Source organism: Scyliorhinus canicula, chromosome 13 (genome assembly GCF_902713615.1).
Source record: "Scyliorhinus canicula chromosome 13, sScyCan1.1, whole genome shotgun sequence".
In the NCBI taxonomy this organism is placed as follows: Eukaryota; Metazoa; Chordata; class Chondrichthyes; order Carcharhiniformes; family Scyliorhinidae; genus Scyliorhinus; species Scyliorhinus canicula.
Window position 1 is genome coordinate 71,895,461 of NC_052158.1, and position 16,179 is coordinate 71,911,639.

The 16,179-nt window shown below is 44.2% G+C and overlaps 1 protein-coding gene across 5 annotated transcripts in view; it reads left to right on the plus strand.

The window, feature by feature from the left end:
• arhgef4 (Rho guanine nucleotide exchange factor (GEF) 4) overlaps positions 1-16,179 on the plus strand; it is a 494,960-nt gene that overhangs the window by 431,133 nt on the left and 47,648 nt on the right. The window lies entirely within an intron of this gene.

Below are 16,179 nucleotides of genomic sequence, written 5' to 3' on the forward strand. Positions count from 1 at the left end.
CTGTACTTCTCAGAACTCTCAGAAGAGCCTGTCATTGTCTCCTTTCAAACGTCATCCCTAACTATCCTACTTTGTTGCTCAACATACCTGCTGGGGCTAATCTCCCCACTGTCTTTCCTTTTCTGTTCACCCCAATTATCCCTTGGATTCTGACAACTATACAACAATACCTACTTCTTCATGTTTCCTGTCAGTTTCTCTGTTCACTTATGAACAAAGCCTTGCCATCAATTGCATTGACTTCATTATTTTGACTGAAATTTTGATCATGCTTAGGAACACCATGCCGCTCGCAAAATCCTCTCCAGCTCTCAATGCCTTCAAATACCTTTTATACCTTATGGCGGTTAATGGTGTTTTCCTTATCCCCAAGTTATACCTTTGTCATCTCCTCTACTCTTCTGACACCTCTCCTAGTATCCCACTTTGTTCTGACCCTCTCAGCCAATCCTTGTTCTCTGCCCCTATCCCAAGCATCAATCTGAGTTTCCACAAATATATCCTCTTCGTTCCCCCTCAGCCTCTCTTTTCCCAGCTTCTTTCACATCTTCCCTCATGCCCTTGGTAAGCTCATCACCTTCAAGAGTTCCATTCCTGTTCACTTGATCCCTATTTACAGATAGTGGTTAATTGGGCTAGCAATCCATATCTTGGATTAATGATCCAGAGACATGAATTCAAATCCTACCTTTCAGTTAATTAAGTAAATCCGGAATAAAAAGCTAGTTTCAATAATGGTGAAACTATTTGATTGTTGTTTTTGTATATTAAAAAATCTGATTCACTAATGTCTTTAAGGGAAGAAAATCTGTTGATGTTACCTGGTCTGGTCTGTATCTGTCTTCAAAGCCACAGCAATGTGGTTGCCTCTTAACTGTTGTCTGAACTGGCCAAGCAAGCCACATAGTTATCTTGAGCCATTAGGGGTGGACAATAAATGCTGGCTTTGACAATGGTGCCCACCTCTTGTAAATGAAGAAAGATTTCCACTGAAGTGTTCAGCACCCAACTTCCCTTTCTGATTTCCATACCAGCCAACATTTTAAATCTCTCTCCCAACTCATTCACAACACCTCTGTCTTTGCAGAGTACTATTCCACCCCTTTCCAAAGTCTTTGAATATCCCCAAAATAATGCTCCCCTTACCCACGCCATGTTCTCTCCAATCCAGTTTCTTCCTCTGCTGCAGCATTAAATACCTTTGTGATTGCAAGCATGGTGCATTTTCCCATCTCAGCCTCCAGGACTTCTGCAGGCTTTAACATGCTCAACCGCAATGACTCCTTTCATGCCAGTTCGGTGGGACTGCCCTGGATATATTCCATGCTTACCCATCTGAAGTACGCAGCAAATCTTCAGCAATGTCATCTTTTACCTTTCCCAACATTACATCTGGAGTCCTCCAAATGATGGTAATTGACTTTCTTCTCTTCCTCATCTACATGCTCTCCCTTGGTGATACCATCCGTAGGCATGGGATCAACCTCCACACTAAAGCCTGCTTGTTCTCTCCAGGACTTTCCTTTATGCTGTTAGACTAAGCAACGTCTAGCACTGGATATCCCACAATTTCCTGCAGTTGAACCTTGGAAATACTGAAGCCATTGTCTTCAGTCCTTAGCATAAACTTTATACCTTGCCACCCATCCCCCTTTACACCCTTGGTCTAAATGTTCACAACCAATGTATCCTATTCAACTCTGACATATGGCATCACAAAAAATGCCTACATCCACCTCCAGAACCTTGCCCATTCCACCTCTGTCCCAACCAGTTTACCGCTCTCTCCTCCATATCTTTGCCATGTTTAAAGAGGTGGTCACACCGCAGGAAGGGAATGGGTGACCACCAGGCAGAGTAAGAGGGTGAGGCAGGCCGTGCAAGAATCTCCTGTGGCCATTCCACTGAAAAATAGACATATTGCTTTGGATACTGTTGAGGGGAATGACCTATCCAGGAAAGCAGCAAAAGCCTAATTTGTTGCACCACAGTTGGCTCTGCTGCAGAAGGGAGGAGTAAAAAATGCAGGAATGCAATAGTTATAGGGGATTCAATTGGAAGGGGAAGAGATAGGCATTTCTGTGGTCGCAAACAAGACTCCAGGATGGCATGTTACCTCCCTGGTGCTTGGGTCAAGAATGCCTTGGAGCGGCTGCAGGACACTCTGGAGGGGAGGGTGAACAACTAGTGGTCGTGTTACACATTACAAAAATGACAGAGGTAAAAACAGGGATGTGATTCTAAAAGCAGAACATACAGGGTAAGGAGGAACGTTGAGAAGTTGGACTTCAAAGATAGTGATTGGAGGATTGATACCAATGTCACATACTAGTCAGAGTCGAAATAGCAGGATATATCAGATGAATATGTGGCTGAAGAGATGTTGCGAGGGGAAGAGTTTCAGATTCCTGGGACATTGAAATGAAAAATGAAAATCGTTTATTGTCACGAGTAGGCTTCAATGAAGTTACTGTGAAAAGTACCTAGTCGCCACATTCCGGCGTCTGTCCAAGGAGGCTGGTACGGGAATCGAACCGTGCTGCTGGCCTGCTTGTTCTGCTTTAAAAGCCAGCGGTTTAGCCCAGTGAGCTAAACCAGCCCCTATTGGGAACAGTTCTGGGACCAGTATAAACTGAACGGGTTACACCTGGGCAGGGTTGGGACTGATGTCCAAGCGGGAATATTTGCTAGAGTGGCTGGGGAATGTTTGAACTAAAATGGCAGGAGGATGGAACCTATGCCAGAATAATCAAGGACAAAAACAAAAGACAGAAAGGGGAATATGAAAAGTTATCTTCAGAGAAACCAAGGGCCAGATCGAAACAGGGCCACATGAATTTGGGCTGGGACCCCAGCTATTCACCATAAATATCAATGATTTAGATGAGTGTACTAAATGTCATATCTCCAATTTGCAGATGACATAAAGCTGGGTGGGAGGGTGGGCAGTGAGGAGGATACAGAGATTCTTCAGTGTGATTTGGTCAAGTTGAGTGAGGGGGAAATGAATGGCAGATGCAGTATAATTTGGATAAATGTGAGGTTATCCACTTTGGTAGCAAAAACTGGGAGGCAGATTATTATCTCAATGGCCATAGATTAGGAGAGGGGAATGTACACTAGTCACTGAAGGTGAGCAGGCAGTAAAGAAGGCAAATATTGACCTTCATTGCAGGAAGATTCAAGTGCAGGAGCAGGGATGTCTTTATACAGGCCACACCTGAAATATGTGTGCAGTTTTGGTCATCTTATCTGAGGAAGGATGCTCTCGCAGTGGAGGGAGTGCAGAGAAAGTTTACCAGACTGATTCCTGGGATGGCAGGACTGACATATGATGTGAAATTGAGTCAGTTAGGATTGTATTTGTGGGAGTTCAGAAGAATGAAGGGTGATCTTGTAGAAATCTATAAAGGTCTTAACTGGACTAGACAGGATAGATGTAAGAAGGATGTCCCGATGGTTGGAGTGTCCAGAACCAGGGGTCACAGTCTGAAAATACAGGATAGACCATTTAAGACAGAGGTGAGGAGGAATTTCTTCACCCAGAGAGCAGTCAGCCTTTGGAATTTGCTGGCACAGGAAGTAGGTGAGGTCAAAACAATGTATGTTTTTAAGAAGCAGTTAGATATAGTACTTGGGGCAAAGGAGATCAAAGGATATGGGAGGAAGGAGAGATCAGGCTACTGAGTTGGATGATCAGCGTGATCATAATGAATAGCAGAGAAGGCTCGAAGGGCCGTTTGCTCCTATTTTCTATGTTTCAAAACTCAACTACTGCTCTGCACACCCCCTCCTCCATGCATTATACATTTAATTTTATTCTGCTGCCGTATCTTATTCTGTGTCAAGGATCCACTCACTTGTCAGCCCGTTGTTCTCTGACCTATATTGGCCTGTTCCCTGTCCCTCTACATCTCAAATTTAAAATGCCCATCCTTGTTAATAGTGATCTGCAATATATGATTATTCAATTGAATAGTGTGAAACAAATTCTTACTGAATTTGATGTGTTTTAAATGGATTTTAGGCCTTTGGAAAAATCTGAAAGATGAAGTAAGGTACAGATATCGGAACACACTGTGCTGAAGAGGAAGATTGATGCGGCTTCATAGAATATCCGTGCACACATTATTAATGCTAAATAGTTACATGGGGCGAGATTCTCTGACCTCCCGCCGGGTTGGAAACTTGCTGGGGGTCGGCGTAAATCCCGCCCCTGCCGGCCGCCAAATTCTCCAACCCTCCAAAAGTCGGCGAGGCGTGAGTCGCACCACCCGCCTCAGAGAATAGCGGGGACCAGCGCGACTCAATGGGCCCCGGGGCTGCCCAAATTCTCCCGCCCATGATGGGTCGAAGTCCCGCTGGTTTTTTGCCTGTCCCGTGGGGGTGGATTAGACTAGGTCCCTTACCGACGGGACCTGGCAGCATGGGTGGGTTCCGGGGTCCTGGGGGTGGCGCGGGGCGATCTGGCCCCGGGGGGTGCCCCCGCGGTTGTCTGGCCCGCGATCGGGGCCCACCGATCCACGGGCGGGCCTGTGCCATGGGGGCACTCTTTTCTTACATGTCAGACGTGACAGCCTCCGCGATGGCCGACGCGTAGGTGACCCCTGCGCATGCGCGGGGATGACGTCAGCAGCCGCTGACGTACCAGTGCATATGCGGACTCTCGCCGGCCGGCGGAGTCCCTTTGGCCACAGCTGGCGTGGCACCAAAGGCCTTCCATGCCAGTCGCCGGGGCGCAAACCACTCCGGCGCCGGCCGAGCCCCTGAAGGTGCGGAGGCGGGCCGACGCCGGTGTGGTTCACGCCACTCCATCCCGCCAGGACCCCCGCCCCGCCAGGTACGGGAGAATCCCGCCCATGTTGACTGACACAAACCAATTTGGTATTGCTATAAACTGCAAATGGCACATTACTTTAATGGTCTGAATGTTTCTCATAATTAGCGCAAAAAACAAAATTAATAACGTTTCTGTATTTCCATCATATCTTCATTCTTTAAATAATGCTAGCGTCTCGTACGCTAAATAAGCAAGCTTCTATTCCCCCTTTCAATAAAAATAATCAAAAGTAAGAACAACACATTTGTATTGTATTTTCAAAACCTTCAGAGGCCCAAACGTTCTTTAAAACTTTATGCACAGCAAGCTTCCACAAGCAGCAGCATAGTAATATTTTCATGATATTGGTTCAAGGGATGAATTCTGGCAAGAACACGAGGGTGAACTCTCCTGACTTTCTTTGAATAATGCCATGTGATCTATTGCATGCACATGACAGGTTGGTTGAGCCCTCAGTTTTAACACCTTATTCGAAAGCTAATACATCAGCCTGTGCAGTACCCCCTCCATTCTGCAGGGTTGGCCTAGATTTTTCCGTTCAAGCCTCTGGAATAGGACTTGATCACAGCACACTAGCTTAGTATGAGACATTTAAGATTATGTGACTTGAACTCCATTTAGTATATTTTTGACAATCGCTTCAGCCAGAAATGCTTCGAGCAGTATGTTTCTTTTTGACGCCCTTACAAGCTTTAACCTTTCCTTTCTTGAACCAGTGCCATGCACTTAATTTCTGATGATGCCAAATGATTTTATTATAAAAGAATGTCAAATCATTGTCACTGAACTGAATTGTTTCTCTGTTTTGAATCCTCTGAGGCAGACAGGGGCATTGCCAGTGAACATATTTTCCACGGTATTTTCCATCCTTTAAAATTCTCCTCAAACAAAAAAGAATCCCTCAAGAATGCATTTGGAATATATGCAGATGCATTAAACATCTCCCCTTACCAGCACACGGTGACGAAAACAGCCACTGTATTTTTATGTTGTTTTGGATATAAAACAGAGATCCTAGTTCTGAGCAGATGAAAATGAGTAAGAATCTTAATTTCCTCTTTTTCAAATTTCAAACTGCTGAATCTTGTAGAGATTTGTGCAGGATCATTGTCATATATCCTTGCTTTGTGCTTCTGATGATTCCGCTGCCTTTTCTGCACCTGATTATGCTAAATGTTCTGTTGTATCTAATTCGGTTTCTTGGCTGTTTTGTGCAAACAGGTCAAGTCAATCCAAAAACTAGCAGTGGGCAGATTATAGAGCTGTTGACTGTTTACGTTGGGAGAAGGGAACTCCTTAGAGCATAAATGAGTAATTCCATGAGCAAAGGAGTTTGGGGTCAAATCTGTCTCCCCCAGGTTTCCAAGGTTCAATGGCAACAAGACTGGGGCAGTTCCTTCTGTCTGAATTCCTCTTCTCAAAGCCTCCCCGTGTGTGCGTGGGTTTCCTCCGGGTACTCCAGTTTCCTCCCACAGTCCAAAGATGTGCAGGTTGGGTGGATTGGCCATGATAAATTGCCCTTAGTGTCCAAAATTCTATGATTAACCTAGGACAAAAGTTCGGCACAACATCGTGGGCCGAAGGGCCTGTTCTGTGCTGTATTTCTCTATCTATCTTCTCTATCTATCTATCTCCCCCAGATATCCCATGTTGAAGATAGTTATATTTCCACCTGCAGGGAGCTGTGCTGTTCAATGCAATGTCAGTGGGATCAATTGCCATTTGAATGTGGGCCCAGTATTGAGGCAGTGGCATCCACAGATAAGAGGGACACCTGAGGACATCTCAGTAATAAAGACATTTTGCAACAGATAATTTTTTATGCTCACTCCACACTGACAATTTTTGAGTGTGGATTTTCATCTATGTCACTGGGCAGATACATCAGGAAGAAGTTCCTTCCAACACCTTTACTTTTCCTTGGATTTTAAAGAGCTGTCTCAGAAGGACAGTGTTGAGCCTGCACCCACAGTGCTGCGATTCCACTGTAAATGTGTTTGTGAAGCAAGGGAGGTGGGACACAGTCATGATCCTCACTTATGAATCATTTTACAACCAATGAATCATTTTCAAAGCATAATGACTGTCACTTTGGTAACCTGACAGATCGTTTGCTTAGAGCAAGGCCCCACAAACAGCAACAATTAAGAGCAATTGAAGTGCTAAGGTTAGACTTGGTTGAAAGATAAATATTGACATTGGCACTGGAAGAACTCTAAGAGTCTTCAAATAGTGTCATTAGGTTACTTTTATTCCTGAGAGAGCAGACAAGGCCTTGGTTAATCTTATAATTTGATGACACGGAATTGTCATTAACATGTTCTAGGAGCAGCATTGGCACAAACCTGCCCACTAGCATTGCCAACCACCGATGACAGGAGTCAAGAAAATGATACGTTGTTGTGCGTCAAGCCGCAGTGGGTGCTGCACGTTAGGCATCAGGCTTCTGGCTGCTATACGCTGGGAGCAGAGAACAACATTAGTGCTTGCTCCCTGGCCCCTGGCAACAGGGTTTACACAATCGAGGCTGTCAGACAAACTTTCCTCATCCTTTGGACTCCTGTAGTACTATTTCAGGCACTACTGCCTTGAAACTTTTTTATTTTCTTTTACATTAACTGACTTATATGGAGAAATAGGCCACAGAATGGAAGCAACAAAATTCTGTGAAAACCAGCAGAGTTTGTTACTTCCGAAAATAATTTAATGGCCCTCAGTGAACCCTTTAAATGGACATCACCAACAATTCATAGCTACACTGGTATCAATTCAAAAATCTGCCAGCAAAAATTCACACAAGCAGTATAAGCCGGTCTTCCTTCATTCCTTAAAGTAACCCCTTGTGTTGGAATTTGGTGCAGTATCCCTGTAGCGCTTCAGTCTTTGCTCCTACAAATTCAGACATTGGAAGCAATGCACTGAGGTGGGATCACCATGGCGGGAGAGGGTGGGGGTTGCTGAGGGAGGGGTGGAATGTTGATCCTGTCTTCAGCTGACAAACGGGTACACTTTGAGCAGTAGTGAATAGACAGCGAACAGGAACCTTTTTTCCCCCATCCCTACCCGGGCGTGGCTATGGTCAATGGTGACCCTCTACTTCAAACCCAAATAAAATTGAATAATTCTGCTCAGGCCTGGTACTGAACTTGGGACCTTCTGCGTGACTCACATAGGGACATGATTTACCAACTGAACCACCAGGAGACCAACAACATGGTGAATGTTTCTCTTTATTGGTCTTTGTACTCCACTCACTCTTTGACAATTCCTGTGCCTCCTGCTTTGCCTTGATCCAACTTGCTCATTTGATCGATGATATTTTTTTATATTTCTTGTTATTAAAAGAAGCAGCTTGGAACCCACATTCCAGCTACCACCATAGCACCTGGTTGCTTTGGTAACTTATGTACTTGATATCAGTTCCAAGGATCGCAAGATCATAACAATTAACTATGACTTGACCATTTTCAATCTTAAAATTAGGCACTTTACAACCTTCCAGACTCACCGGTTAGATCTTCATTACTGCTTCCATTTCAGCTGTTGTTAATGGTTCTGCTGTTGCTATTTACAGCTCTTCTGGGCTTGTCTTTCTTTTCAGTACATGTTCCATTACCATCCCCTTTTGCCTTGCATCATCTATTTTTTATTCATTACATTTCGTCTGCCTTTCACTGATCATAGATCTTCCCTTTTGTTCTTTTACTCCCTTCCCCGTTTGACTGCCTCTGCACATTGGCAGTCATTTACATTTAAAAACTGACACTAAATAGAACATAGAACATAGAAAATACAGCACAGAACAGGCCCTTCGGCCCACAATGTTGTGCCAAACTTTTGTAATAGATTAAGAACAAATCAATCTACACCCCAGCATTCTACCATAATCCATGTACCTCTCCAATAGCCGCTTGAAGGTCCCTAATGTTTCCGACTTAACCAGGACCTGAGATGTTAACTGTTTCTCTCTCAACAGATGTCATCTGACCTGCTGAGTATATCCAGCATTTTCTCTTTTTATTGCAGATTTTCAGCATCAACAGTATTTTGCTTTTGTGTACCAGTGGGTAGAGCACTACTGAAAGAACAGTGGAAAGTGATTTCATATTCATACACTGAACTATGCTGGAAATAATGTTTCAGATTAATTTAACTCCAGCCTTGCTATGCTCATCATGTCCCTATTGTATTTCTGCATGACTCATTAAATGTCATCAAGTTGCCTTCCAGATAAATAAATTATTGCAAATCCTTTGAAATTATCTCACCCATCCTTTTTGTAGTTCAATCATTAAACCTCTGATAAACCTATAGTGGCTGAATATTCACCAATCATCCTTTTTCCTGACGATCCCTTCTTGTGGGATTTTGCGTTAACAACCTACACTAGCAGCAACAATTTCATTTGAAGCGTACTCAATGTCCTTCTGTATCTTTACTTTCATTATTATAGTAAGAAGTCTTACAACACCAGGTTAAAGTCCAACAGGTTTGTTTCAAACACGAGCTTTCGGAGCACGGCTCCTTCTTCAGGTGAATTCATTATTATAGTCATCAGAGGTCATACGTTCGGCCGGCTGCGACATTCACATGTGCACTAAGGTGTTACTTTTAAAGACATTCATTTTCATGTGAGATTTTTTTCATATTAAAGGATGTGTGATTGTACCATTCATTCATGCCTGTTCTGTCTCAAAGGCAGGTCCATTCCTCATTGTCTGCTGATGCTTCATCCTGAGCTATTTTCATGGCAGTTTTGTTTTCTCAGTGGTGTTTTGCCATTGCTTTAAACTCTATTGGGCAGACTAAGGAGACAGGTCCCAAATCTACCTCAGCCAGAGCAGAAATTGAACAAATGCTGTTGATGTTATTCTGAACCTCCAAATAGCTTTCTAAGCTAACTGGCTCACTGACATTGTTCAATATGCAATGGTAATGCTGGAACTTTATAAAAAGTTGGTTAAGGTCACAGCTTGAGTATTGTTATGGAATTCACATTAGAGGAGGGATGTGGCAGCACAGCAAAGGGTGCAGAGGAAATTTACCAGGATGTAGCCTGGGCTGGGGAGTTTTAGCTACAAAGAGAGTGTGGATAGATTGGGGTTGTTTTCCTTGGAGCAGAGGAGACTGAAGGGGGACATGATTGAGATGTATCAAATTATGAGGGACATAGATAGAGTAGACAGGAAGAAACTTTTCCCCTTTTGTCAACAAATCAATGACCTAGGTGCATAGATTTAAGGTAAGGGGTTTAGAGGGATGTGAGGAAAAACCTTCTCACCCAGAGGGTGGTGGGAGTCTGGAACTCACTGCCTGAAATATGTGGTGGAGGCAGAAACCCTCATAACATTTAAGAAGTATTAATGTGTGTACTTGTTACCAAGGCTATGGACAAAGTGCTGGAAAATGGGATGAGAATACTTAGATCGTTGTTTTTGACCAGTGCAGATGTGATGGGTCTACTGTGCAGTAGATCTGTAGGACTCTAATATCCCCTCCTCTTCGTTTCAGCCAGGCCAGTTATAATCACCAGTCAACTTGCTTAAAAGCAAGTTTTTATTTGGACAAGACAGACAAGGTGAGGAGTCAAATGGCTTCCCTCTTTAATAAGAACATAAGAACATAAGAACTAGGAGCACGAGTAGGCCATCTGGCCCCTCGAGCCTGATCCCCCATTCAGTTAGATCATGGCTGATCTTTTGTGGACTCAGCTCCACTTTCCGGCCCGAACACCATAACCCTTAATCCCTTTATTCTTCAAAAAACTATCTATCTTTACCTTAAAAACATGTAATGAAGGAGCCTCAACTGCTTCACTGGGCAAGGAATTCCATAGATTCACAACCCTTTGGGTGAAGAAGTTCCTCCTAAACTCAGTTCTAAATCTACTTACCCTTATTTTGAGGCTATGTCCCCTAGTTCTGCTGTCACCCGCCAGTGGAAACAACCTGCCCGCATCTATCCTATCTATTCCCTTCATAATTTTAAATGTTTCTATAAGATCCCCCCTCATCCTTCTAAATTCCAACGAGTACAGTCCCAGTCTACTCAACCTCTCATAATCCAACCCCTTCAGCTCTGGGATTAACCTAGTGAATCTCCTCTGCACACCCTCCAGCGCCAGTACGTCCTTTCTCAAGTAAGGAGACCAAAACTGAACACAATACTCCAGGTGTGGCCGCACTAACACCTTATACAATTGCAACATAACCTCCCTAGTCTTAAACTCCATCCCTCTAGCAATGAAGGACAAAATTCCATTTGCCTTCTTAATCACCTGTTGCACTTGTAAACCAACCTTCTGTGACTCATGCACTAGCACACCCAAGTCTCTCTGAACAGCGGCATGCTTTAATATTTTATCGTTTAAATAATAATCCTGTTTGCTGTTATTCCTACCAAAATGGATAACCTCACATTTGTCAACATTGTATTCCATCTGCCAGACCCTAGCCCATTCACTTAACCTATCCAAATCCCTCTGCAGACTTCCAGTATCCTCTGCACTTTTCGCTTTACCACTCATCTTAGTGTCATCTGCAAACTTGGACACATTGCCCTTGGTCCCCAACTCCAAATCATCTATGTAAATTGTGAACAATTGTGGGCCCAACACGGATCCCTGAGGGACACCACTAGCTACTGATTGCCAAGCAGAGAAACACCCATTTATCCCAACTCTTTGCTTTCTATTAATTAACCAAACCTCTATCCATGCTACTACTTTACCCTTAATGCCATGCATCCTTATCTTATGCAGCAACCTTTTGTGTGGCACCTTGTCAAAGGCTTTCTGGAAATTCAGATATACCACATCCATCGGCTCCCCGTTATCTACTGCACTGGTAATGTCCTCAAAAAATTCCACTAAATTAGTTAGGCATGACCTGCCCTTTACGAACCCATGCTGCGTCTGCCCAATGGGACAATTTCTATCCAGATGCCTCGCAATTTCTTCCTTGATGATAGATTCCAGCATCTTCCCTACTACCGAAGTTAAGCTCACTGGCCTATAATTTCCTGCTTTCTGCCTACCTCCTTTTTTAAACAGTGGCGTCACGTTTGCTAATTTCCAATCCACCGGGACCACCCCAGAGTCTAGTGAATTTCGGTAAATTATCACTAGTGCATCTGCAATTTCCTTAGCCATCTCTTTTAGCACTCTGGGATGCATTCCATCAGGGCCAGGAGACTTGTCTACCTTTAGCCCCATTAGCTTGCCCATCACTCCCTCCTTAGTGATAACAATCCTCTCAAGGTCCTTACCTGTCATAGCCTCATTTCTATCAGTCGCTGGCATGTTAATTGTGTCTTCCACTGTGAAGACCGACCCAAAAAAACCTGTTCAGTTCCTCAGCCATTTCCTCATTTCCCATTATTAAAACTCCCTTCTCATCCTCTAAAGGACCAATATTTACCTTAGCCACTCTTTTTTGTCTTATATATTTGTAAAAACTTTTACTGTCTGTTTTTATATTCTGAGCAAGTTTACTCTCATACTCTATCTTACTCTTCTTTATGGCTTTTTTAGTAGCTTTCTATTGCCCCCTAAAGATTTCCCAGTCCTCTAATCTCCCAGCAATCTTTGCCGCTTTATATGCTTTTTCCTTCAATTTGATACTCTCCCTTATTTCCTTAGATATCCATGGTCGATTTTCCCTCTTTCTTCCGTCCTTCCTTTTTGTTGGTATAAACCTTTGCTGAGCACTGTGAAAAATCGCTTGGAAGGTTCTCCACTGTTCTTCAACTGTTCCACCATAAAGTCTTTGCTCCCAGTCTACCTTAGCTAGTTCTTCTCTCATCCCCTTGTAATCTCCTTTGTTTAAACACAAAACACTAGTATTTGATTTTATTTTCTCACCCTCCATCTGTATTTTAAATTCCACCATATTGTGATCGCTCCCTCCGAGAGGATCCCTAACTATGAGATCATGAATCAATCCTGTCTCATTACACAGGACAAGATCTAGGACCGCTTGTTCGCTCGTAGGTTCCATTACATACTGTTCTAGGAAACTATCGCGGATACATTCTATAAACTCCTCCTCAAGGTTGCCTTGACCGACCTGATTAAACCAATCGACATGTAGATTAAAATCCCCCATGATAACTGCTGTACCATTTCAACATGCATCAGTTATTTCTTTGTTTATTGCCTGCCCCACCATAACGTTAATATTTGGTGGCCGATAGACTACTCCTATCAGTGACTTTTTCGCCTTACTATTCCTGATTTCCACCCAAATGGATTCAACCTTATCCTCCATAGCACCGATGTCATCCCTTACTATTGCCCGGATGTCATCCTTAAATAACAGAGCAACACCACCTCCCTTACCATCCACTCTGTCCTTCCGAATAGTTTGATACCCTCGGATATTTAACTCCCAGTCGTGACCATCCTTTAACCATGTTTCAGTAATGGCCACTAAATCATAGTCATTTATGATGATTTGTGCCATCAACTCATTTACTTTATTCCGAATACTACGAGCATTCAGGTAAAGTACACTTATGTTGGTTTTTTTACCTTTGTTTTGAATCTTAACATCTCCAGTTTTATTCCTTTTGTTATTACTGGGCCTATTCACTGAGCTCTCCTCAGTCACTGTACCTTGTACTGTCACCCTTTTAGATTTTTGACTCTGTCTTCTCTGCCTTGCACTTTTCTCCTTACTTCCTTTTGCTTCTGTCCCTGTTTTACTACCTTCCAACTTCCTGCATCGGTTCCCATCCCCCTGCCACATTAGTTTAAACCCTCCCCAACAGCTCTAGAAAACACCCCCCCCAGGACATCGGTTCCAGTCCTGCCCAGGTGCAGACCGTCCGGTTTGTACTGGTCCCACCTCCCCCAGAACCGGTCCCAATGCCCCAGGAATTTGAATCCCTCCCTCTTGCACCATCTCTCGAGCCACGCATTCATCCTATCTATCCTGACATTCCTACTCTGACTGGCTCGTGGCACTGGTAGCAATCCTGAGATTACTACCTTTGAGGTCCTACTTTTTAGTTTAACTCCTAACTCCCTGAATTCCGCTTGTAGGACCTCATCCCGTTTTTTACCTATATCGTTGGTGCCTATGTGCACCACGACAGCTGGCTGTTCACCCTCCCCCCCCCCCCCCCCCCCCCCCAGAATGTCCTGCAGCCGCTCCGAGACATCCTTGACCCTTGCACCAGGGAGGCAACATACCATCCTGGAGTCTCGATTGCGTCCACAGAACCACCTGTCTATTCCCCTTACGATCGAGTCCCCTATCACTATAGCCCTGCCATTTTTCTTCCTGCCCTGCTGTGCAGCAGAGCCAGCCACGGTGCCATGAACCTGGCTGCTGCTGCCTTCCCCTGGTGAGCCATCTCCCTCAACAGTATCCAAAGCGGTATATCTGTTTTGCAGGGAGATGACCGCAGGGGACACCTGCACTGCCTTCCTACTCTTGCTCTTTCTTTTGGTCACCCATTTTCTATCTCCCTCAGTAACCTTCACCTGCGGTGTGACCAACTCGCTAAACGTGCTATCCACGACCTCCTCAGCATCGCGGATACTCCAAAGTAAGTCCATCCGCAGCTCCAGAGCCGTCAAGCGGTCTAACAAGAGCTGCAACTGAACACACTTCTTGCACGTGAAGGAGCCAGGGACAGTGGACGTGTCCCTGAGCTCCCACATCGCACACGAGGAGCATGACACGGGTCTGGGATCTCCTGCCATGTCTTAAACCCTTGGTAAACTTAAACAACTAGAATTTCAAAATAAAAATAAATAAATTAGACAATGAAAAGAAAAAGAGAGACTACTTACCAGTCACTTACCAGGGTTAAAAAGCACCTCCTCACACTCTGCACCGAATTACCTCACTGCACCAAATTACCAAGTTTCAATCCCCCACTCTGGATGAGTCTCACTCCGGATGAGTCTCCTGGAAAAGTGCTCGCTTCTTTTCCTTCTTTAGCCTTCTTTCATTTGACAAGACAGTTCTTTTTTGGTTCTGTGATGAATGTAGAAATTGTTATATATTGTATTTTATATTTATTGCAATAAGATTTTGAAATGCTTGGGTTGAGGTATATATTTGTTGCAGTAATATTATTAAAGAACCTAGGTTAAGGTACCCAGTCTATGTGTTTGCTAAAGCTGTATTGCCAGAAAAGGTGGTAATAATTGGCATTACTGGTAAAGTGAGCAGTATTCTATTATGTACGGTTAGGTTAAGGCATCTGGTGAAAAACGGTGGTGGTGGTCGGAGTATTGAGAAATTACCTTTTTCAGGGGTACAGTTTATCCTGGATAATGATATAGATGGGACATAGGTGGGGGCGATGCCTACTGTGGTTGAAAAAAACAGTGTAAAATCAAACAACTGAGGTGTTGCAAGAAGCATATCCCAGATTGTGTGGTAACAGAATCACAAAGCCACGGATTGAGACAGGAGGATGAGAAATCAAGGAGTAATGATAGGGAGGCTGAGGTTTAATAATGGAAATAATCTTTGACCAGATTGTTGATAAAGAGCAGAGCAGCTGGGGGATATCTTTAGTTCAGTAAAATTGGTAGAATTACAACAGTTGAATTCAGAAATAACGCAGTTAATAATAATCTTCATCTTTATTGTCACAAGTAGGCTTACATTAACACTGCCAATTTGTGCTAAAGTTTAGCAGTGTGGTTGCTCCACCACTGACTGAACTTTTAAAAAAGAACTGAAAATTTCATTGGATGCCAGAATATCAGGAGGCATTTGACAATCCGAAAACTATTCAGCAATGCACCAGTTTTATCAGCACCAAATTAGTAATTGCTATTAGTAAGGGAATAGAAAACCTATTAGTTATTTTTCCAGAAAATGAAATACTCATCAAATAAATATTTGACCATCGAGGAGATATTGGGCGCGATTCTCTGCTCCCCACGCGGCGTGGGAGAATTGAGGGAGGGCCCCCCGACAAAATTCAAGCCCCCCTGGCGCCCCCCCCCCCCCCCCCCCTCCCCCCGCTCTGAAGAATCGTCGCTCACTGTTTTTCACGGCGAACGGCGATTCTCCGACCCGGATGGGCCGAGCGGCTTGCCGTTCGCGACCGTTTCACGACGGCGGCAACCACACCTGGTCGCTGCTGTTGTGAAACGGGTTAGATGTGCCAATTTGGGGCTTGTGGGGGAAAGAGCACCACGACTGTGCTTGGGAGGGGACAGGCCCGCGATCAGTTCCCACCGATCGTCGGGCCGGCGTCTCAATCGGACGCACTATTTCCCCTCCGCCGCCCCGCAAGATCAAGCCGCCAGGTCTTGCAGGGCGGCTGAGGGGAAAGACGGCCTCCGCGCATGCGTGGGTTCGAGCTGTCAG